The 23,428-nt window shown below is 36.4% G+C and overlaps 1 protein-coding gene across 10 annotated transcripts in view; it reads left to right on the plus strand.

Annotated features, from left to right (window-relative positions):
• Positions 1-14,685: 14,685 nt before the first annotated feature.
• Positions 14,686-23,428, plus strand: part of LOC142344533 (ethanolamine-phosphate cytidylyltransferase-like) — a 66,457-nt gene continuing 57,714 nt past the window's right edge. For 3 of the 10 annotated variants that reach the window (XM_075396278.1, XM_075396280.1, XM_075396287.1), the window contains exon 1: positions 14,686-15,104. The gene's annotated coding sequence lies outside the window, so the exon portion shown is untranslated. Of the gene's footprint in view, positions 15,226-18,021; positions 18,096-23,428 lie in introns of those variants that run through there. The other 7 variants (XM_075396290.1, XM_075396285.1, XM_075396282.1 and 4 more) reach the window with 7 other exon arrangements.

The raw sequence follows: 23,428 nt of genomic DNA on the forward strand, positions 1-23,428 counted from the left end.
TCCGATTACCTGGATGTCACGAGTTGTGTGCCCCAATGATCCATCCTCGGATCCCTTCTGTTCCTGATTTTCATTGATGTTCTACCCAATTTGAAACCTGAAATAGAAAACTACGGCTTTGAAAATGACTTTAAAATGATTGCACAGATCCAAAGGGAATTGGAAGCCGGAACCACCTACATCGAAATGTGGTGCAAGGAAAACCAAACGGAGCTAAAAGCCACAAAATGCAAGCTACTGAATCTAAAAGGTCAGCTTTCAGCAATTCTAAACAAAACTGACCTCAAAAAAGTCCCAGTATAGCGAGACCGAAGGCTCTTCATCTCCTCAATTGTCAACTGGACAGACAATTGTGAAATCCCGATCCAAAAAGCAACTGATGCCTTTTTCCGGATAAAGCGTAACATATCAAACAAAAGCAGCATCTCAAAAAAACTACACGCGTACGCAGGATATGTTGTCCAATCCTTAGGTACTGCTCTCAAGCGTGGTTTGTCAGCAAGACAAACCTATTGAAATTCGAATCACTTCAGATAAAAGCGACAACGTGGATTGCCAATGGACAAGTATCAGGATATAAGGAGCGCCTACTAAAGCTCAAACAACAACCACTTAGTATTTATGCTGAGATGCGCGACTTGCTTCTGATATCGCTAAACAGGAGTGAATACGATGTAGAAATTGAGAATATGAGGAGAAAAAAATAGGAGGCAAAATAGCAGAGGTTAATTTGAAATAAGGATTAATAGACTTGCAAAAGCAGATGAAAACTTATTACATCGAACAAAGCACCTTTACAATATTGTCTCCCGTGTATACAGAAACTACGGCGAAGGACTCAACAAGCAAAAAATCACCAAGATTTAATGGGAATACTTCAAAAGAAGTTTTAATCAACTGAACAAGTGCACCTGGCCAATAATGTGCGAATTTCAAACATGAAACAACTTGAAAAACATACACCGAAATAGACTGTTAATCACTGGGATTGACACCCCAGGGGCAATAGCCCAAAACTTGTACCTCTAGTGCTACTACTATGCCGTTTTCTAGATCATCGCCTTATCACGCGAAAGGCAATGGTCAAAACGAGAGATACAAAGGCGTCATTATGAATGCGATCCCGTGCACTTTTGTAGAGATAATATCGCATTAGACTAGATCACACAGGATCAAGATGCAAGATCTCGTCGCTAAAATCCTCACATTGGAGGCTCAACATACGAGATCATGATCATTACAATATAAACATTTGTTTTATTTTGTAATGGTTCTATATTGTAATGATGATGTTCTCGTATCTCAGGTCTCCAATTGGAGGATTTTAGTGACAAGATCTTGCATGTTTATCCTGTGTGACTAGTGTAATACAATATCATCTCTACAAAAGTGCACCAACCAGGACTCTTTTTCTAGTTGATTCGCAAGCCAGATATTATACTGAGGGTAATAATATACTAAGGGTACTCAACGTTCTCTCTCTCCCCGGTGCCAAGATTACCCACGCATACGACCTGCTGCCCCCGCCTAATATAATTGAAACCATCATCCTATTCATCGGTGGAGACAACGCTTTCAACGGCTTTGAACTTTCACAAGAGCCTGCCAGCGCAGTATCGAAGGAGATCTTTGATCTTGAAAACGTCGTCTCCACTTTGGCCAAAGACGTATTCGTTCTTGGAATCCCCGTACGAAACGAAAATAAAGAAAGAGCATTAAAAGTCAATCAACCTCTTGAGGCAACAGCCCCTCGAGTTCCCCAAGTCAAGAAGAGTAGAAAAAAAAAGACGGAAGAGATGACCAGCGAGTTCACAAATATGATGTATTGTAGTGTTTCAAATTTCGTCAATGGAATGAGATACTTCAGATCTGAACAAGCAAGGTCTCAACAACATCAACAATCTCATCAAAAGTTAAATTCTCTACCAAAAGTTCAAACCTCAACTTCACGCAGCTGGAGACACTGCAGAATTTGAGTTTCTGAGAAACCGGGGTTCTTGCGACTGCCGACTGTAGACAGCAGCCCCTTAAAGGTATTATACATTTCACTATCTGCTTACTCAAAGGCCCCTTTAGCTGCCAAGGAGAAAGCGGCTTAGGTTTTTGCCTGCAAAGGTTCATTTAGGCGCCACATTAAATAAAATTTGTGGGTGTAAATTTTTCCGGCAATAATTTGTGAGCAACTATCTGTTTACTCAAAGATTGCGTTAGGCAAAACCGAGTAAACTGCTTGTTTTTCTTGCACAGGTCCCTTTAGACATTCCAAATAACTAATGCCACAATTGGGAAAACTTGCAAGAAAATCGTAAATTCGAATGAAAGAGTGTATCAATATGTTTGGTGCAACGCCCAGATTCACTTGACTTCTGACTGCACAGCACTTTCGCCTGTAGCAATCAACGGAAATCGAGAACTCGGAGAGAACGCTATACTGTTGCGCAATGCAGGCGTTGAGAACAATGAACCTGGTAAATTCATCAGAGGCAGAGCACTTGCATCAGTGAACGAAAGTTTGAGTTAGAAGATGAGCGCCCAGCTCGACAACCTTGACACAGGAGAAAAGTTGAAAAAATTGGTGCAGAGACTGACCAATCTTGTTGACGAAAAATCGGCAAAGCTATGAAGCAGACTTGGGAGAAGATTGAACAGACCTATTTGGTTGTTGTAGCTGTAGAGAAATCTACAGGAAAGTTTTAGAAATCGATGAAACCGCAAATGAAAGCTAAGTGGCACGACAACCCAAAGTTATGCTTTCGTATACACGGAGTCAAATTAGAACCTGCAAAGTCAAAAGGAGAAAATTTTGTCACGACTACTGAATAAGTGAAAAAAGTACTGAAGCTTATTGTCGTGACAACCAAAATTACTGACATTAAGCGATTGGGAAAGTTTGATAGAAACAGTAAAAACCAAGGACAGTTTTGGTAACGCTATGAAACACGTTCAATGTGAGACTGGTGTTGACTCGATGTAAAGACAACTGTGAAGTTCTTAAAAAACTTTTTTTGTGCTTCCAGCTCTGTCCAAGATGAAGCCTTTGAAGAATACCAATCTCTGAAGAAAAGAAGAGAGTTGCTGCATGAAGGTGTTCCCAGAGAAAAATTAAGACTTAAAAATCTTGAGCTGTGCAACGAGGGCGTGAAGTGTACCCTCTACCAACTCCTGTTAGCCTCAAGCTTGACTAGGGTTCTTGATCATCCTCCAACTCAATACCCGAAGTTTAATAAATGTTGAAAGAAGAGCAAATTTTGAAAATGCCGTTTTTTTAAACGAGTTCAATATCATCTGTTTGTGCGTAACATGGTTAAACGAGCAGATCCATAGCTGTGAATTACGCTACATAATTATTGTGTTTTTTGTCCAGATTGGCCGAGCCCAGATGAAAAATATTGCAATAGAGGTCGAAATTACGCTTGAAAGCGAGAAAATCACATCCAATCAGCCGGGGTTGTGCGTCGCTTGTACTGTGAAACATTAGTGCACACTTGTTATTTGTTCTTCTTACAACCCTCCAGAACAAAGCTCTTTTTGATTCGAAGCAGAAGATTTCAAGTTGCTCTTGAAGAATCTCCCGAAAAACAAGTTTGTCGAGACATAAATTTCCCAGAAACAAATTAGCTCACGATGAGTAGCACGGGCTCTTATGAAACCAAAAACTTTGGAGCTTTTTCACAACCAATTGTTCTACAAAGCCATCGGCGTCCCAACATGCAAGCACAACATTCTTGATGTGAGGTTTTACAAAAACCGTGCAGTCACTGCAAGCATCTGCCAAATTTCTCGTTTGTCTATGATTGCTCGGACATCGAAGCAGTTCACCTTTTGGTTTAATGTCCCGTTCAATTCGCAAAACTAGTGCTTGAGGTCTTTCACAGCTTCGGAAGTGCTGATTTCAATGAAAAAATTCTTATCTATCGTCAAACTCATTCCAACCCAAACGTCTCGCTAAAATTGAAAACACCAGTGAGGAATTCTATTCTTTTCTTTCATCCGTCAATAAAATTTTTGTATAACTACGCACAAAGCATCGACAATCCCCTCTACCTTGGATAACAGCGTTTACTTAAAATCTTAAGGAATGATTGAAAAGTCAAGGAGAACTTTTGACTCGACGTCCCACTAGTTAAACAACTTCTCTTAAAACTTTAAAACGAAGTGACTGATTCTGCTGAGCAGGACAGGACAAAAGAAACTATCAAGAGAAGCTAAGGCAAGCACGCAACACTATATCCATTTTCAAGCACCCTAAAAAACTTGAACAAGTTAGTCCGCTATAGTCTGAAAAACTTGAATTACAGAGTGAAATATTCCATTCCGTTTTTTCGTAAAAATCAGATTTCAAAATTGAAGATTTTCGAACAAAAACCCAACATTGACCAATTTTTGCATAACGAAGAAGCAAATCAGTAGATTTTTGTCGTCCTTAGATGTCTCGAAGTCTCGTAACCCAGAGAGTATACCACCGTCTTTCGTCCAACTAACCGCTAGAGAGATCAACTCTGCATTGCATTTGATGTTCAAAAACATTAAACGTCTCAGGAAAACTCCAAAAAGCTGGAAGGTTGTTTATGTAACCTCAATTCACAAAAAGGGAGATCGAAAAATTGTAGACAATTACAGACCAGTCTCGCTGCAAAACATAGTCAGCTAAGTTCTCGAAAAAAGCATATAATCGAGTCTGTATAAGCACTTTGTCAAATTCTTGTGCAAGCAACAGCAGTTTTTTCGAGCAAAAAATCAGTTAGGACTATAATGCTCAAAATTTTGCAACAGATATATGAGGCTATCGCCAAAGTTCCAAAACTGAAATTGCTGCTCTGTATACTGACTTTGCCAAGGCCTTTGACAAAGTTTCTGATTGTGAGCTGCAGAGGAAAATTGCCCATATTGGCATTGGCGATTGTCTTCTTGAAGTTCTGTTCGACTACCTCAAGGAAGGAAACCAGTTTGTGCGAGTGGACAAGGTATGTTGTGAAGTACTAGAAGTAACAAGTGGAGTACCGCAAAGCTCTCTTCTGGGTCCTCTGCTGTTCTGTATTCTTATAAACGATCTTCCCGGTGTGCTTTTTTTTGCAGAGCTCTTCCTTTATGCTGATGGTCTGAAGCTATTGTCCTTGGGAAATACTTTTTGGAATTTCGAGGACAACCTGCAAGTGTTAGAAAAATGGGTAATAAGAAATAAAATGGATCCTGCAATGCAAAAGTGTTTGCAGATAACTTTCTAAGGCGTCTCGAATCAAATGAAGCTGCTTGGCGGGAAGCTTGATAGCAGGCAAGCAATCAAAGAGCTTGTTGTCACAATGCAAAAAAAGGTTTTTTGGGGACTTCATGTTGACACAAGAATTTGTAAGGCGAACAATGTCAATTCAGAATGAGCGTAAAATTGGGTCTTTAACAATCACTCGTTTTTCCGGTTCTACTCTACGGCTTTAACTGCGTGTCGCCGTCACCCAAAGATCTCAACAAACTAAAAAAATTTCAAGGAAAGGTGATGAAATCGATCAGCGGAAGGGGAGAACAAAACTATCTCAACCAATTGAGACTGTTGAATTTTATTCCACTGCCCATTTTTCTTCAACTGTCTGACGTATTGCTACTTGTGCTGCTGTTAAAGGATAATAACTGCAATCTGGTTCTGCCAGAGATTCCTGAGGAAGAGAGTTGACAGCACGAGATTTTCACTTTGCCGAAGAGGTGAACCGTGAGAACACAAAACGAATTTGTGTTTAGAACGTGCCGAGTCATCAATCGAATAGCCACGTACAGCCATCACACAGACGTTTGCCAGTCTAAAGCACTAAAAAGTCGCATTCTCGAGATGATGTGGAGATTTCTCAACAAAAATTTTTGTGAAACAAACATCTGCAGGTGGAAAATAGGCTACGACTGCTCAACGTGTAGAAACAACCGGACCATGATTTAGTTAAGACGACAGGGACCAGGTCCCCACAACCGTGGCTGGAAATCCCCAACAACAACAACAACAACAACAACAACAACAGCAACAACACCAACAATAAGAACAACAACAAAAACAACAACAACATTCTTATATTACCTTGGATATTTATTCACCGTTAGGTCTAAAATAATCTGGGATCAAAGCAATAATCCGTCTAGCTAATGGTGAGAAGTTCGAAATCCTAGTTACTCGCGACACTTTGATAACAATAGGTCAGCATTATTATACTGCAAGGCTATCAATATTTTCTAGTTCAGTGGCCGATGATTTTATTGGACTCGATGTTCTCTCTCGTCACAATTAGGTCACCATGCTCTTTCAAAGTGAAAAACCGGAGTTGGTAATTCCTGGGCTCACCAATGTTACACTGGTCAACCAATGACGTTTGCGGCCATCGATATAGCATCTGCTCACATTTTTGGAGGCAAAGTTTATGCACTAAAAACATCTCAATTATGTAAAACAGAAGGACAATATGTTGGCTGGAACAAAGATTTTTTAAATAGGAAATTTTGTCCTTGGAAATTTCACAAACCGACAAAGCCGACTTCATAAACTGAAACTTAAATGCATATCACCAAGTACCGCTCTCAGATAAAGATGAAAAATATACGGAGTTGGCCGCCTGTGGTAAAATACACCAGTTCCTTACGATGCCATTGGAAATAACCAATCCAGTTCCGGCCTTCCAAAGAATCATGGATCACCTCAAATCAAGAAAAGACCTAGAGGGCTTCGCGCCATATCTTGATGACGTCCTTATCGGGAAGGGTTTAAAGCCAACATGACCATAACTTAGAGCGATTAATGAAAGCCGCCGAAAAAGAAAAATTGACGTTGGGCTTAGATAATTGCTCCCTTGGCTTTACCTAAAATAACATGTTAAGCCACGCAATCTCTCTGAACTCCAAATGATCTCATACACAGAGAAGGTCTTGTATCCTTCCTGGTATTTTCGATGCCATCGAATTGTAAGCAGCTGAAAATACTATTAGATTTTTTGCCCACAAAGCCAAATGGATCAACAGCCATATACAACATCGAAGCCTTTTCTTCCGAGTATTTTACAAGTTTTGGAGTTCGTGTTTTCTTTCACAATTAATTTGCAAGATAAAATTTTCTATTAGGCATCCAAAAAACTTAACACAATTGAATAAACTCCTGAAGAAAGTCAGCATTTTCTTCAGGCTCCCTAACGCACGGCCATTGTCCCCGTATCATTTTGTGTTACACTAGAGCTGCGCAAAAGTACAATCAATGGGAGTGAAGTTAAATTAGACATTGCCATGACAATAAAGTACCTTTGGGCAGTGCCTTCTTTGTACAGCAAACAAGTGACCACTGAAACAGGTCGGATTAGGTTCTGATTGAATTTTGAGCAGCACAGTTTAAAGCGGGACAATTTTATTATAATTTCAAGGTTATTTGTTGATTGGGGCAATTGAGAGATTTTTTGCGTTCATAAACAGAACAGCTTAATTATCGGGATCGTCATATAGAGACTGCATCGATTAAAAAGCATAATCAAACCACATTTTTGAACTATGTAGAGCTGGCAATCGCCTTCAAAAAACCACATATCATTTTTGATGAGCTTTTTGAAGCACTGCCCAGTAATACGGGACAACATTGCGATATTTTGCCAACGCCAATTGGCGAACGCCAATCATTCGCCCGGCAAAAGGTTTTGAAGGGTGTGTAAATTGCAGCGTGGGATTTTTAATGCAATCTTCACCTGACACATTGGAGAGCGAATAATTTTGTGCATGGGGTTAATCTATTTGAGTGTCAGAATATGTATGCGAGGCTTGACAACGTGGACAACGGAAACCATGAGGACTGTCAACCTCACGCTTCAGGCTGCAAGAGCGTATGAGGAGAAGCCCATAATTCTTCATAGTATGTCGGCGGCACGATACTTCTCGAATGCGCTACATTTGGTCTAAATTTAGAAATGGTCTTATGCAAAATCAGACTCATTTTCTAAGGACACTGAGGAAGAAGAAGCAGGCAGAAGAAGATTTAGTAAAAAGCAAAGATATAAAATGAAAAATTTGGCATAAGTGCGAAAGATTCCTTGCAAAAATTTGGGGACAAATTATCTCGTCAAAAAATGAAGTCTATATAAGATGAAAATGAAGACTAACAGTAGAGTGAAACTACTAAAACATAAAAAAATTAAAGAGGAATTAAGGAAACTTGGATTAGCGTCTTGTTTATTTGGTCAATTACGAGGCAAAGTAATACTGAGAACCATATCCTATGACAGATTAAACTCATACACACAAACACCCGAGCACACAAATAAAAAAATATATATATTTTTATATAACTATGTGTTTGTGTATATATATATACATATATATATATATATATATACGAACACATAGTTATGTAAGAATGTATATATATTCATATATATATATATATATATATATATATATATATATTATATATATATATATATATATTTATATATATATATATATATATATATATATATATATTTACATAACTATGTGTCAGATTATATATATATATATATATATATATATAATATATATTATACAAATATAAAAGTCCATGTCAAAACCAGGGCTCTCCCTAATTTAGAATCAGCGAGAACTAACAATGATAAAAAAAATTCCCTAAACTAACATTGATAATAATGCCAAGACCTCATATGCTTTCACTATATATTTTTGTTAGACTTTCATGCGCACATAACTCCATCTCGTCAATATTATTTTGTGCTCCGAAATCTATTTTGAATTTTTTTGCTGTGGTACGGTTCAGACTGTTTTTTTGTGCTTTTTTAACTAACTGTGATTAGATGTACGCACAAATTATGTGTATGAGTTCGCAACGTGCACAAAGTTTTTTTCACACATTCGGCCTGGGATGTCTCTTCTGTTCTTTCTTCAGAGTTGCACACTGCTTTCAGCGCTAGAAGTAAAGTTGCTTGTGTCTAAAGTCGGAGGGATTAACAATTCATGGCGTGTGTCCTTCAATTTTCACAAAAAACTCAGAAAGAAATTTGAAAAATTTTTTTTTTCCGTTTCCAGGGAGCAAGTTTCAAAAAAAGTAAAAAAAAAATAAGAAATCATTGTGCAAAAGCGTCTTTCCACCGGCGTCGTTCTACTGAAAACTGTTTAAAAATTTTTACTGCAAATATTGAACCTTCTCGCCTGCTTTACTTTGCTTTCTTTTCTGGTGTTTTGGACCGAAAACGAGTTTTTGCCTGAAAGCGTTTGGTAAAATTACGTGATCAGTAGACAAGACCGAGGAGTTTTTCAAAGTTACGTAAAGTAAGCAGTAATTGGTGTCTTTCCAACATAATTATGCTGTGAAACCGTTTAATTTATAAACGTGCGGTTAATTTTCTAACTAAGCGTTTCTAAGGGTTTCTAAGCGCAGACCTTGCAAAAAATTGCGTTTATTAGCAAAGATTTCATATAATTTTAACGTTGCTACGCATTGATTACACATGCATTAAGAATTTCTACATTGCTCGAAGATTCTTCAAAGCTTAGACCTCTGTCTGTGAGCCTCAAACCACTGACCTCCGCATGATTTTGTCATCTCTTCTACCACTACACCATACTTAATTTTTCTTAACAACTAAAAGATAGCGAAAAAATTTTATTTTGCAAATTATTGCAAATTATTGCTTCATTGGAAATCAAGTAAAATGAGACTTTGAGACTTTTGTTTTCGAATCTTTCAAAAACTGACCAAATAATTAGTTTCATTATAATATCATTAATGTCTCCCAGTATCATCTCTTGCATTCGCAAAAAAAACTTTTAAAGAAGATAGAAGCATAGTTTAATAATAATATTATTCCGGATTGTCCAAAAACTCATAAATTTGAATTAAGGTATAAAAATAGTCATTAGATTGCCTGCCTATAAATGGTCAATTCTGACTAACAAAAATTTCCCTAAAAAATTAATAATAATCTGTCAAGTATTCGTCTTCTGACAACATTTTTGAGCACCATAGCTTCCTTCGGTGTTTCGATCAGTTTAACCAAAAAAAAATGATTTCAGATACCTTTCAATAAAAATCACCTGAATTTTCTCCCTTAAAACGGAACAAGATCACTTATTTTCCCCATTTCTTGCATTACACCAAAAATGGTACACAAAAACGAGCAAATTGACATTTTTACGGCTCATGTTTTCATATTACAGCTATAGGCGAGCGCGGATAACAGCGACAGTAAAGATTTAGTTCATATATGATAAAGTTTGGAATTATCTGTCACACTTGTTCAAGATTTGTATTTCTATGCTATCATAGTAAAAAAACTGCCAACAAAATTACAATTCAGCAGAAATCAATGAAAAAGTAATGATTTTTAATTAGACATAAATTTTTCTTTATACTACTGTAGATTACTCAGGCAAATCGCTGGTTCGATGGGTTCTTTCGACCATTCGCTATCACCGTGTCATTAGATCAGATGATCAGATTCATTAGAGATGGCTTTTAGCGTATTGTGAGCGCCTAAACGTACTTGGCACAAGATTATGACCACGGAAATTTATATTTTGTTAGCACCTCTGATAACAAATGGTTTCATTCTCAGTTTAATGCAGGATAGGCGAATGTTTCAACGGCACAAAAATCGGAACGCACACCAGTCTGCGCCCAAGATGCTGGAAACCCATGAATGGTTTATCACAGGCAGTTTGAAATGAACGCAAGGTCAAGCGGAGACTGCTATTAGCTGGCGAAATTACTTATTGTTGTGAAATTTATTGCAGTGCGCTGACCTCAATGATGTCTGAACCCACAGGAAGGTTCTCATATGGGAGCTCACTTTGAACGCATTGGACTTTTGATTTCTGATTTTGATTAGCACTTTAGTTTGCTATCCGAGTCTATCTTTGATAACTGGCCATCCCAGGTGTTACTGAAGGTGGTCACCCGGAACTAGAGCCTTGGTATCTGTATCTCGAAGAGTTAACCAAATTTAATTCTGTCACCTGAAGGACGCCTTTCACATGACTTAGTTGTGGTCTTACTTGATGACTACCCATTTGATGGTTTATTTTGACGTGAACCGGTTGCGCTGTTGTTGCTGGTCGTTGAGGGTTTGGGTGGAAAAATCCTTTCAGGTCCAGATAGAGGTGTGTTATGTGAGAAGTTGCAATTGTCCTTCCGGTATTTTCTATCATATTTTCGCATATTTATCTTATTTCTCGTATTATCTTTCGTTATTTTTCAATCGCTATTTTTATCTTGCTCATCTCCGCTCTTACCCCTTTAGAATGCAAAACATTAACATTGAATTTTTCTCGAAGTCTGGTTTACATATTTCTCCTTTTCTTTGAGAATGTAGGAGCTATGAAGTTGTTCAATTGAATTGAAACTGTGGACCTATAACTCAAATCAGATTTCGAGGCTTGTAAAACTGCACTAAACTTGATGTTAGATCTGGACAAGGATGCTCGTTAATGTGCGTTGGCACATGATGTTCCGACCCGATATCATCTATATTTTTGACTTAATTGTCAACCTAATTATAAGATAATTAAAATTAGATGTTTGAGTTTTAAAAATTGTTACAAAACCGAACTACTAATTGAATTGCAAAATACCATGCCTCATTAAAGCGCTCACAAGATCTGCCAATAAAAAGACTACGAGAAAAAAAAGCACCAAAATAAGCAAAAACAAATTTTTTCCAGCAAAAGTGATAAAAGAAGAGAAAAAGAAATACAAATATTGACCATTCACAAAATTTTATGAAAACGCATATTGTCCAACAAGAAAGCATGAGGTATGACATGTTATCAATGAAAAAATACTTTTTGATTTCCAAAAAGTTGGATGGAACCTCTCAATGATGAGATTAAATTACAAGCTGACGAAAAGAACAAAACTGAAAAGTCTAAAAAAAAGTTTGAGAACGAAAAATATCGTAAACTTTAAAACTATTCGCTAAAAATTGAGTACATTGAGCAACATCATTCATTCAATCTTCAGTTAGAAGCCTATGAGACCAGTCAGCATTTTGCGTCTACATGAAGAATTAAATGGCAAAAATAGCAAATTCAAAAAAAAAATTTGAGCGAGAAAATTGTCGAAGCCAATGAAATAAGAAAATTCTTGTTAAAATTCTTTAATCCCATATAAATTTTTAGCAGAAATGAAGTTCTTCTTTTCTTTGCAATATGACTTCAAAAAGTCAACAAGTTTGAACAAATATAAAAGAAAACCAAGAATTTTTTCACAAAACCCGTTATATCAACGACGTTAAAATCAGTAGCCTTCAATGGAAGATAAAACTCAGCTAAATTATGCCTCAATCAGAAGACAAGGATGCTTTTCAATCATAAGTCATCAAAAGAACATCACAATAAGTCTTATGAATATGAAAACAACAACAACAACGTGCAAAAAGCAGATATTCAGTAGAAAAGTGCAAGAAGAAAGTGTCGAAGCCATTTAAACCATAAGAGTTTCTCTGAAAACTTAAACTATGGATCATTGGACATCTTCTATGAGCCAATGGGAACTATCAATATTGGGATAACGAGATAAGATTTCAAAAGGAACCAAAATTTTAAAAGAAAATCCGAAATTTTTTTTTAAATTATGAAAACTCAAAGCTTCGAAGTCCTAAAACCATTAGTTAGCCAATAAACCGCTTACGCGATTGTTTTAATTGCAAATAAAAAAATGGGGACCTGTCATTAGTGAGACTGACTCACAGTTCATGAAAATAAGTTTCATAATGGTTAGTGTCCAAAAAAGATTTTTTTAAATGCCTTAACAGCCATTAAATTCAATATTTCTCAACTCAAGTCAATAAATACTAAAATTTATGCTTCAATAAGAAGATAAGGATGTTTGTCATACTTAGTTCATCAGTGGGACATCAAAATAGGTCTCATGATTTTGAAAAGAACAACAAAAGCAGGCAAAAACCAAAAGTTCAGCAGAAAAGTGCAAGAAAGTAAAGAAGCCATTTAAACCACAAATTTCTGTCTATCTATAACTCTCTCTATGACCCATTGAACGCCTTCTATAAGCAACTGAGAACTATCAATACTAGGAAAATTTCAAAGTGAACCAAATTTGAAAAAAAGTATCCAAAAATTAATAAAAACAATTTATGAAAACTGGTGGCAGCGAAGTCATAAAAACAATAATTAGAAGATAAGACCAACAGCCAGATTCAATTCAGTTGCAATAGGAAATATGGAGGTCCTGTTATGACTGAGATTGGCTTACAGTTCTCGAAAATTAATTTAAGATTGGACAAGGTACAAAAAAATCTTGAAAAATATTTTTAAAGTCCTAACAGCCATTAAATTCAAGAGCTTTCAACGGAAGTAAAAAAACCTTACTATATGCACTGATGGGAGGACATCGATGTCAATCATGTTATAAATAAAACACTGCAATAAGTCCTGTGATTTTGAAAACAAAACAAACACAAGCAAAAACCAAAAAAATGCATCAGAAATTTGAGAAGAAAGTGTCGATTTAAACCATAATGTTTTCTCTGAAGACTTCATCTATGATCCTTTGGACGTCTATTTTAAGCTATTTGGAACTGCCAATACAAAGATAATGATATAAGGTTTTAAAAAGAAACAAAATTACAAAAAAAACACATATATTTTTTGAAAACTCGTGTTATCGAAGTCATAAAACCGATAATTACCAGATAAAACCGCGTACCAGAATGATTTTGATTGCAGTGAAAAGAAAGGTTCATCGCATTACTGAGACTGACCTACTATTCATGAAAATTAGTTTAATATTGGTTAATCGAAAAAAAATTTTTGAAAAATTATTTTTTAACGTCTTGACAGCCCTTAGCTGTCCCCTCAAAGCGCTATATAATTTTACCTACTGCACACAAGAAAACCAATTGAATTTTTAGTTGTCAAGTCTGTGCAATAGGACTCCAAAATTAAGTAAAATCTCAAAGAAAATCCAAATTTCGTTAAAAATTTCGAAAAATCGGAGTCGAAGACAAAAAAGACATCAGAGATGCCTTACAAACGGTTTTTCTTTCATTGGGTATCATTTGAATGTACATAAAGTCTGTCATTAAGGGAACCTCGATATGAAAATGACAAGTCTCTAAGTGTCTAAAAAAACTATAATAAATAGGAAAAACTTTCTAAAAAAAGCTCTCAAATTGAATTCGAGTTTTTTTTTATAGTAAACTTCCTCACGAGACCAGAACTAGCCTTTTTATTGATCTACTGGTAAAACAAAATTGTTTCTTTTCGAAGCATGAAATGTAATTTTGCAAAATGTTTTTATAGAAAAGCTGTAATTTGAACAAAAATTACGCTAAATTGAACAAAATCATGCTAAAAGTGAACAATTATCACATGTTTACACAAAACTTTAAACTTCAATAACTCCTCGAAAAATACGAAATTCAAAAAAATCTTTTTATATTTGAATTCTACGCTGGACGAGCTTTTTAATGATAGCACTCACATTTCTCTACGATGACTATATCGATCGGCCAAAATTGACTGAACAAAAAAAACTCATTTGAGTATATAGTTCCCCCCCCCCCCCCACAAGTGGGGTCGGAACAAAAACTTACTGGTTTTAGAAAACGGGCTTGTTAGAACAACCAAAGAATATATTTCTTTGGGTATCCAAATTTATAGTCAGAGAATAAGAAGAATCAAGAGCTATGTAGCTTAGGGTTGAGAATGCACTGCTGCTTTCAGCTCGATTTGGGTTTGTCACTTCAGGCTTGAGTTTTTCTTATCAGATTTTAAACTTTGCATCGTTACTTATTTCTTTGTTCAATGTTAAATACTTCGTTTGGTATATAAAATCAGAATAACATGTTAGATACAAAGCGCAAATACTAGAGTTGCTTTAAAATGTTCAGATATAGTAGCTTATAAAAACCAAAATGCTCTATGTGTTATTTGGTCTTATCAGTACAATATTTGGATTGCTGTTTATAATTCATGGCTGGTTTTATCATTCTGATGTTTGCCATTTATCTCCAACTTTCATCATGAATAGACTCAAATTCATTTAAAAAACATATTATCAACCTTATAATTGATTACTTCACAGCAAATCGGAAGAGCAAAATTATCGTCTATTCGAAGCTAACGAGAGATCATCACTAACTACGGTGATTTTTGTATTCTAATTCCGCTATTATAATTTTTTACCGCGGTGGAAAAAATACTGATCAGTTTTGATTCGTTTTTTTATTTCTTTTGTAAGGATTAGACGGCTAGGGAAAAGTTTGAGTAGGCAAAATCAGTTTGCAGAGACTTCAGTTTGCTAAACGATTCAGCTTAGTAATCATTTGGCCATTACCAATTAATTAGACACTTAAACACTATGCGAAAATTAATATCAGCCAAGTCAAGTGTGAGTCAAATAAACCAAATGTGGAAATGAGTTATGAACATTTTTACTGCCAAAACGGCAATTGTGGCTTTAAAAATGAAAATTTGAAGTTAAGAACATAAAGAAGTAGATGAAATGAAGTTAAAAACAGATCAGAAGAAAGTAGTGCTTGCATAAACGGCTGTTTTCTCGCTCTCAAGGTATATTTGCGCTACATTTGTCTCCTTTCATCACTTTCCAGTTTCACTTGCACCCAACTGATTTTTTTTTTGAAAAACTGGACGAATAATTTGAAACAAGATTACAGCAAGAACTCAAAAACCTAGGTTGGGGGTTGGAAATTTTGGTCCATCATATAGAAAAATTGATTTAAAATGAAAATTTTCAACATTTGCATTACTTCTGTGTCATTTCAACATTTTCAGTTCCAATTGCATCCAACTGATGACATGAACGCACTAAAATCCGATGAACGCACACGAAAGTTTGGACATGAACGCACGAAAATCTGATAAACGCACGAAAGTCTGAACATGAACGCACGAAAATTTGGTGAGCGCACGAAAATCTGATGAACGCACGACAGTCTGAACATGAACGCACGAAAATTTGGTGAACGCACGAAAATCTGATGAACGCACGAAAGTCTGAACATGAACGCACGAAAATTTGGTGAACGCACGAAAATCTGATGAACGCACGAAAGTCTGAACATGAACGCACGAAAATTTGGTGAAAGCACGAAAATCTGATGAACGCACGAAAGTCTGGACATGAACGCACGAAAGTCTGGTGAACGCACGAAAGTCTGGACATCAACGCACGAAAGTCTGGTGAACGCACGAAAGTCTGGACATCAACGCACGAAAGTCTGGTGAAAGCACGAAAGTCTGGATATAGGCACTTTCCGTCTGGGACGGTCTGGACATACCGACTTTCCGTCTAGGACCTCAACCTGGGAACCCAATCTTCACCAGTCCCAATCTCAGATAAAAGTTAACAATGATAAAGAAAAAAAGATAATCTTTTGTAGAGGTCTTTTCTCTAGATACGTTTTTGGGAATCTATAATTTTTTGACTGCATCAAATTTCCTCAAAACCAGGAAGGTTCCAATAATTTCAGCAACGAATAGGACACAATTCTGAATGCAAACTCTACAATTAGTAAACATGGCTTCATAACGATAATCGTTCTTAGAAACAAAAGAACCTCATTGCTGCCCACGGGTTCTCAACAAGAAACATCACTGTAACACAGACCACACAAGCGAGTGTATATCGATTTCTTAGTAATACACAATATTTCTGAGTATTTTGTCAGTTGATTCAAAAAATGGTTACAGAAGTGGAATTTGCCATGATTCAACCGTTATTTTGAAACTTACACCTTCAAGTTTTTAATTCCAAATTTGTGAAATTTTTATTATTTTCTTTTTATGTAAAAAGTCACCAATGTTCACGCAATATTACTCATATTGAACAAAAAAAATTTCAATAAGTTTGCAAATTTTTACCCAAAAATGTAAAAAAAAAATTATGAACAACTTCTGATTATTTTCTTAAATAATGTAAACAAATTTTTTTTTTGCTTCAATTGAAGATCAATTAAAGAAACATATGATACTCCAAATTATTTTCTTCTGCATTACTCTGCTTTAATAATAAAGTCATCTGACTTCCTATCCTTAATTCAGTCACGTCCCCAATTCTGTTTGGATTATTTCCAAGACCTCTTAGCGACAATCTGGTGCACTTTGACTAGGAAGCTCATTCATGTAGGCAGACTTTAATATGGAACTCGTCCATGTAATCAAAAATGCACTTTAATCCCCCCTGTGCGTTTTTGCGTTTTTAATTGTCTGATCATTAACGCGCACACCTCGACTTGGGTAGCTAATTTCAGGCAGCATTGGATTGGATCTTTTGACGGTTTTAATGGATATTTTACTCTTATGGAACGAAACTCGTATTTAAAATTGCAAAGCATTAGCCAACAATTTGATGTATTGGCCAAGAAAAAGATTTGAAAAATTGATTGCAAAACCACAGCAAAGCAAACTCCCACGGCCAGGCACATGGGTCCTTAACATCAAATGACGAACTTGTCATAAAAGCTTAATTTTTTAAAGTTCTCTTAAAAAATAAGTGACACGTCACATGCGCGCAAAAAAAACCACCTCCTCCCGTTAATGAAAACAAAAAGTCAAACATTGAAGACTGCTGATATGTTTGAAACATTGAACTCAATCAATTAGCAACAAATCGGAAAACTAGATATTCAAAGCCAAAGATTCGATATTGAAAGAATTCTTTTAATTTTTTCCCATGAACACAAATTTCGGATAAAAAACCTCTCAAATAAACTCTTTTTTTGTTATTCGTTGAAAAGCGGACAAAAAAATTGCCATAAAGATTGAGTATTGGCTAATAACCAACTTTTACCTACTCAAAAAAACTTAAGGTTTTTTCACCTCATATACCTAGGGAAGATAACTATAAACAAACTTAATTGATTTAGGCTGCTTTGAGTCAAATTTCTCGCATCGAATGTCCAATTAACAACCAGTTTTTGGACTGAATGAACAGGCAAACATCTTTTTAGCTTTGGTGAAACCGTATGAAGACGATAAATTACAAACTACGTTTTTTCTTGAATTTAGCAGTTTCGATTACCCACCCTGAAACATCAGCTTTCATATTTTGTCAGTTTATTTAATTGATTATTGATCTTTCAATGTACTACCATGGGCCCGGAACTTTGCTCGAGGTAGAGCCCTGCACGAGTTCTCTTGTTATCTATTTATAAATTAATTTATTGGGTTAATGCATTAAAAAAGAGTCTTTAGAATATGAAAATAGGTCATGATATTATATTCCTTATATCCAATATAGATCAACAAATTATAAGAAAAGCGTGTACAACCATTCAGTGAAGAAAATTTAACACACATTAAGAAACGTGTTTGATTATAACAAAAATGGACTAAAAGAGTTCTTACTGTTCTCTCTGTGCTAAACTACTTCATTCGCAATGGGCGTACTCACCATACCATGGAGGACTTCTACTGGCTGGATTTGCCGGCTACAAGAGGTGATTATTTGGCTCCGTGGCTAGCCTCGTAGATTAAGTGTGCTGTAAAAAAAATTTAATATATAGAAAAGAGAAATGAGATATGGAGAGTCGTTGGTGGGCATAAACCACCCTCTGCAGTCATTCAGCTGTGTTAGCGCACTAGACCAAAATGTCTCATGAGGTTGATTTTGTTTTCGTTCTGTCATTTTTTATAGCTGAACTCAAAACCGTTGCATCGTAACCAACCGAGCAATTTAGTTTATGAATTTTCGAACTGCGCTAAGTTTCATGATTTTGTTGTCCAAAGATTTGATTGATTGCAGCATAAATTGAGCTCGGTTTGATTTCATGAAACCGCGTTTGATTTCATCTGTTCGGTGACCTATGAGTAGTAACACAATGATGCTGCAGATGTTAACAAAGTAAAATAGTTGTTGGAGTCAGTTTATGAAAGAAAAATTATTAAAATTAACAGTAAGAAGAGATGAAAACAAAGAGAGAATCAACACTAAGTCGTTTGTCCTGAGCTTAAAACTGATTTAATTATTTAAATAAAACGACAAAGTGATGATAAAATGCAACGATGTGCTTCAACAAAAAACAATTGAAGCAAACCGCGCGTAGCACAAAATTTAATAATTTGTTTTCTATAAAAATCAGTAGAATTTTGAGAGAGACAAAAGGAGTATAGAGAAAATTTGCAGGTTTTGATCATAATTTCTTAGGCGTAAAAAATCGAAACCATAGTTTGCGTGCGTTCTGTCGTGTTTGTAAATGAGTTCAGCCAAGAATTGTGTCGTACAGATTTACAATCTGTAGATTTGAATTGTTTCGTAGTGCCAAATAGCTTTCTTTACTTCGGCCAATTTAAGGGTGAATTGGCGGAGCGATTTAATGCTTTATTTTGTTTTTTGAAATTGACTATTTGAGTTACAGTATTTAGGCTGAATTGGCGGAGCGAATTCGTGTTCAATTATTTGTAGTGTATTTCGCTTAGCGAAAGATACCAAAATTTTGATGCGTCTGAATTTAGACTTTGGCGGAATTCAGAATCGGAATCCAGATAAGAGAGAGTCAACTATTTTGAATTACGAAATTGAGAAGAATGAAATTAGGCAAAATTAACAAAACTGCTTAACAATTTGTTCACAAGGTAACATTACTAAATGCGGCAACTTACAATCACGAGACAAGGTGAACAGACAAAAGATCATGCACAGGATGTAAACAAATTAACAAGTATGAAATCATAAGATTTGATCTTCAAAACTAAACTAAATGGATGAACAAATTAAAAGTAGATGAATTGAACTAAATTAAGTTAAACAGAAAATGAACCAAATTAGTTACACCAAATAATGAACTCAAACTAAAAATGTACTATTGTACCACATTTCCCCATTGGCGAAAATAAATAACATGTTATTTATCAGAAAATTAATAGTCAATATGTACTTGTTAAAATAATTAATACTATAATGTTTTAATCAGAGTTTTGAATGCACAGTTTTACTCATTAGTCACTTTCACTTTCGTAATATCTCTCCGCTTCGCCAACTGTCATAGACAACTCTGGTTCCTCGTAATTGGGAGAGACGTAGAATTGAGTTGGATAGGAGGTTGTTGGAGAGCATGGGCCGACTGTAAAGTTTGACTCCTCTTGATTGGATTGTGCTGCAGCAGTTTGTATTGCCGAGATTATAGACTTGTTTTCAATTTGTTCTTTCTTAAGGTTTTGCCGTCTTTTCTGTTTTCCAATTGCTGCAGTACTTGGTGTTGTGGGAGGGCATGATTGAATTGGAGTCACAGATTAGTCCGATTCTGTGGTTGATATTGCGGAGCGTTTTCTCTTTGAGGGAAGTGGCGCTGCGGATGCTTTTGTAGCTGCTTTTCTCTTTGGTCTGCTTGGTGGCTCCGCGATAACGATACTTGAAGTTGGTAATCCCATTGGCACCGCGAGAACGTTATTTGATTCTGTCATTTGATTTGGCCGCGCCGTTGGCTCTTGTTTCTTTGGCTTAGTCGGCATTCTTACTCGGAGGGCGCGTGTAACATTGGAGTGAATTGACGACACTGTACTGACGTCATCTGCCACTTTTCTGTGTTTCATTCTTTTTCCACCTTCTAACTTTTTCCTTGATTCCTTTGCGTGGTGGTTTATGAGTTCCTCCGTTGTTTTGCCCGTGGGGAGCTTTGGGCGTCTGTTTGCGTATACTTGTAGATCTGTGTTTCGTTCCGCCTTTGTTTCAAACTTTGCGAGATTGGAATTCCTGATAGTTACCTCTCTCTTGCCCGGTTCTTTAATTACTGAGGTGTTTTCATTTGTCTTAATTACTGACGATCCTGGTGCGAGAACGTCATATAGACCGTCGAGACTTTTCTTAGATCGTTTTGTTCGTGGTCTCTTTTTAGCCAATTTTACCTTCAGTGATGATTCTGTTCTGGGTATCGATTGACCGACATCTGGATGAGAAATTAATCTCGATTCCTTGTTTGGGTCCTCCTTTTGTCTTTTCATCGCCTCTTTGCCCAGTTTGTCCTTGCTCACCTCCATTTCAATGTCACTTCGCTCATCATTGTTCCAATTTTGGTCTGTGATAAGCTGTTCCCATCTGACAGTCTCCAAATCTAAATATTTGTTAAGAATATTTTTGTAAGTTAAACTTTTTGAATCGGGATTAGTCGTTATATTGCTTAATGGTGTATTTGCTTTTCTGCCAAAATGTGCCTCAAATGGTGATATTCCAATAGTCTTTTGACGACATATTCGTAACTGATAAATTATTGAATTTATTGATGCTTTCATATTCAATTGATTTTGCGCCGCCGTTTTAATACAGGCTAAGCGATTCTTGATTGTTTGAATGAGTCTTTCAACCAAACCAATAGCTCTGTGGTCGTGTATTGGCGCCTCGATTAGCTGTAGTTTATTTTGATTACAAAATGTTTTAATTTGATGCCCCGTTTGACATCTAGCTTGATCCAATCTAATTGCGCGGGGTATACCGTGTAGCAAAACATATTCTTGAAGAAACTTCAAAATAGTATCTGCATTACCTCTATCAAATACTTCTGCTGTTGGGAATTTCGAAAATCGATCAATACATGCAAGAAAATAAATCTCTTGATTTTTTTCATTATAGATGGGTCCTCCAAAATCAAATTGAATCTCTTCATTAGGAACTTTACATAACTTTAATGGTGCCCATTTATTTGCTGGTATAATAGGTTTTAAATCTTGACACAGGGGTTGCACTTTGCTGTTTTGGTTGCAATGTCCCTGTGCATATATGGCCACCACGCGTGTGTTGCCATATCAGTCATTCCCCATGTGCCAGGATGAGTTGCGTGGATTGCGTCTACATAAGCATCCTTGATTGCATGGGGAAGAGCAATTCTGTCATCTATGCAGACACACCCATTCTTCACATGCAAGTACTTCCAGAAGGAATGAATGTAGGGTGATATTTGTCTACATCTATCTTCATTGTCCGTCAAAATGCAGTCGCGAATCTCTTTCAAGATCGCGTCCTTGGTTGTCAGGCTGGCCATTAGAGAGCTTGAGAAGATCTTGGAAAGCGCGAAGTTGAATGAATCCAGGTACAAATCGTCTACTGACGGCGAATTGGCTGTTGTATCTGTAGTTGGTGTTATGGGGGTCACGGGTGCCGCTTGGACAGTAGAAGGTCCCTCCTCTGAAAATCGTACTCTCGATGGGGTCGATTGTTTAACTGTCATCAGCGTTTCATCATCAGAAGGTGATTGAGACATCATGTAAACCTTCTTGAATTTCGTTGCAATTCGTTGAAAGTGATTTAAATTAGAGAGTGACAGTTCGGTGGGTCGGTTTAAGGCAAAAAGCGGGTGAGGAATGTTAGTTGTCTCGATTTTGGGGATGGAATTTAAATTATTTATCGTTAATTCGCTAATTGAGTTGTCAATTTGCGTGCTTGTAGAATGTTCTGGATTTCGCGGTGCGAAATCACTACATAAGTTATTAGTGGAATTTGGATTGTTTACGACGCATTTTGTAGATTGATTTCGCGCTGCGAAATCGACGTAATTTTTGGCATTTAATAAGAAGCGTTTCGCACTATGTTTAATTACATCCAATTTAGCTACAATAAATTGCTCGTCGTATGTGGATATATTAGCAGCTTGTTGATATGGGTCGCGAGATATATAATCCACTAATCCCATTTTTGTGCCCGGAAGGTGATCAATCGAGAAGTCAAATGGTAGTAAACGATCTACCCAACGTGTCAATCTACTATTATATGATTTGTTAGACCTGTTTTCTCTCATGATTGAGAGAAGGGCTCTATGATCAGTTATCACAGTAAAAGGTTTGCCGTACAAATAATATTTGAAATGTTCAACGGACCAAACAACACCCAGAAGTTCTTGTTCGTTTATACTATATCTGTCTTCAACAGAGTTCAAAAATCGTGACGCGAATGCTACAGTATGCCAACCATTAGGTGTTCGTTGTTCCAATGCACATCCCAATCCTTTACGCGAGGCGTCACATTTAATTCGTGTTTCTAATTCCGGGTTGAAATGTTTGTTTTCAGTGGTTTCCGTAATTTGTTCTTTTATTAAAGAAAACTGTTTATCGTGCTCTTCCGTCCAAAGAAATTTCGAATTTTTTTTAAGCAATGGTCGTAGGGGGTAACATAATTATGACAAATTCGGGATAAATTTTCCAAGATGGTGTACAGAACCCATAAAAGAGCGAAGTTTTTTAAGATTAGTAGGTGCCGATAATTTTCCAATTGCATCTGTTTTACTTGAAAGTGGGGTTACACCTGATTGTGTAATATTATGACCGAGCCATTCAATCGTCTCTTTTGCGAAGTGACATTTTGCAAGATTTATGCGTAAGTTTTCCTGATCCAGTTTTATTAGACATTTTCGTACCAAGTCGAGATGCTTTTCAATTCCACCTCTACTAACGATCAAAATATCATCTAAGAAACAGAAAGTATTTTCCAAACCGACAAGAGTACAGTCAATAGCTTTTTGGA

Source organism: Convolutriloba macropyga, chromosome 8 (assembly GCF_964194025.1).
Source record: "Convolutriloba macropyga chromosome 8, txConMacr16.3, whole genome shotgun sequence".
NCBI lineage: Eukaryota > Metazoa > Xenacoelomorpha > Acoela > Convolutidae > Convolutriloba > Convolutriloba macropyga.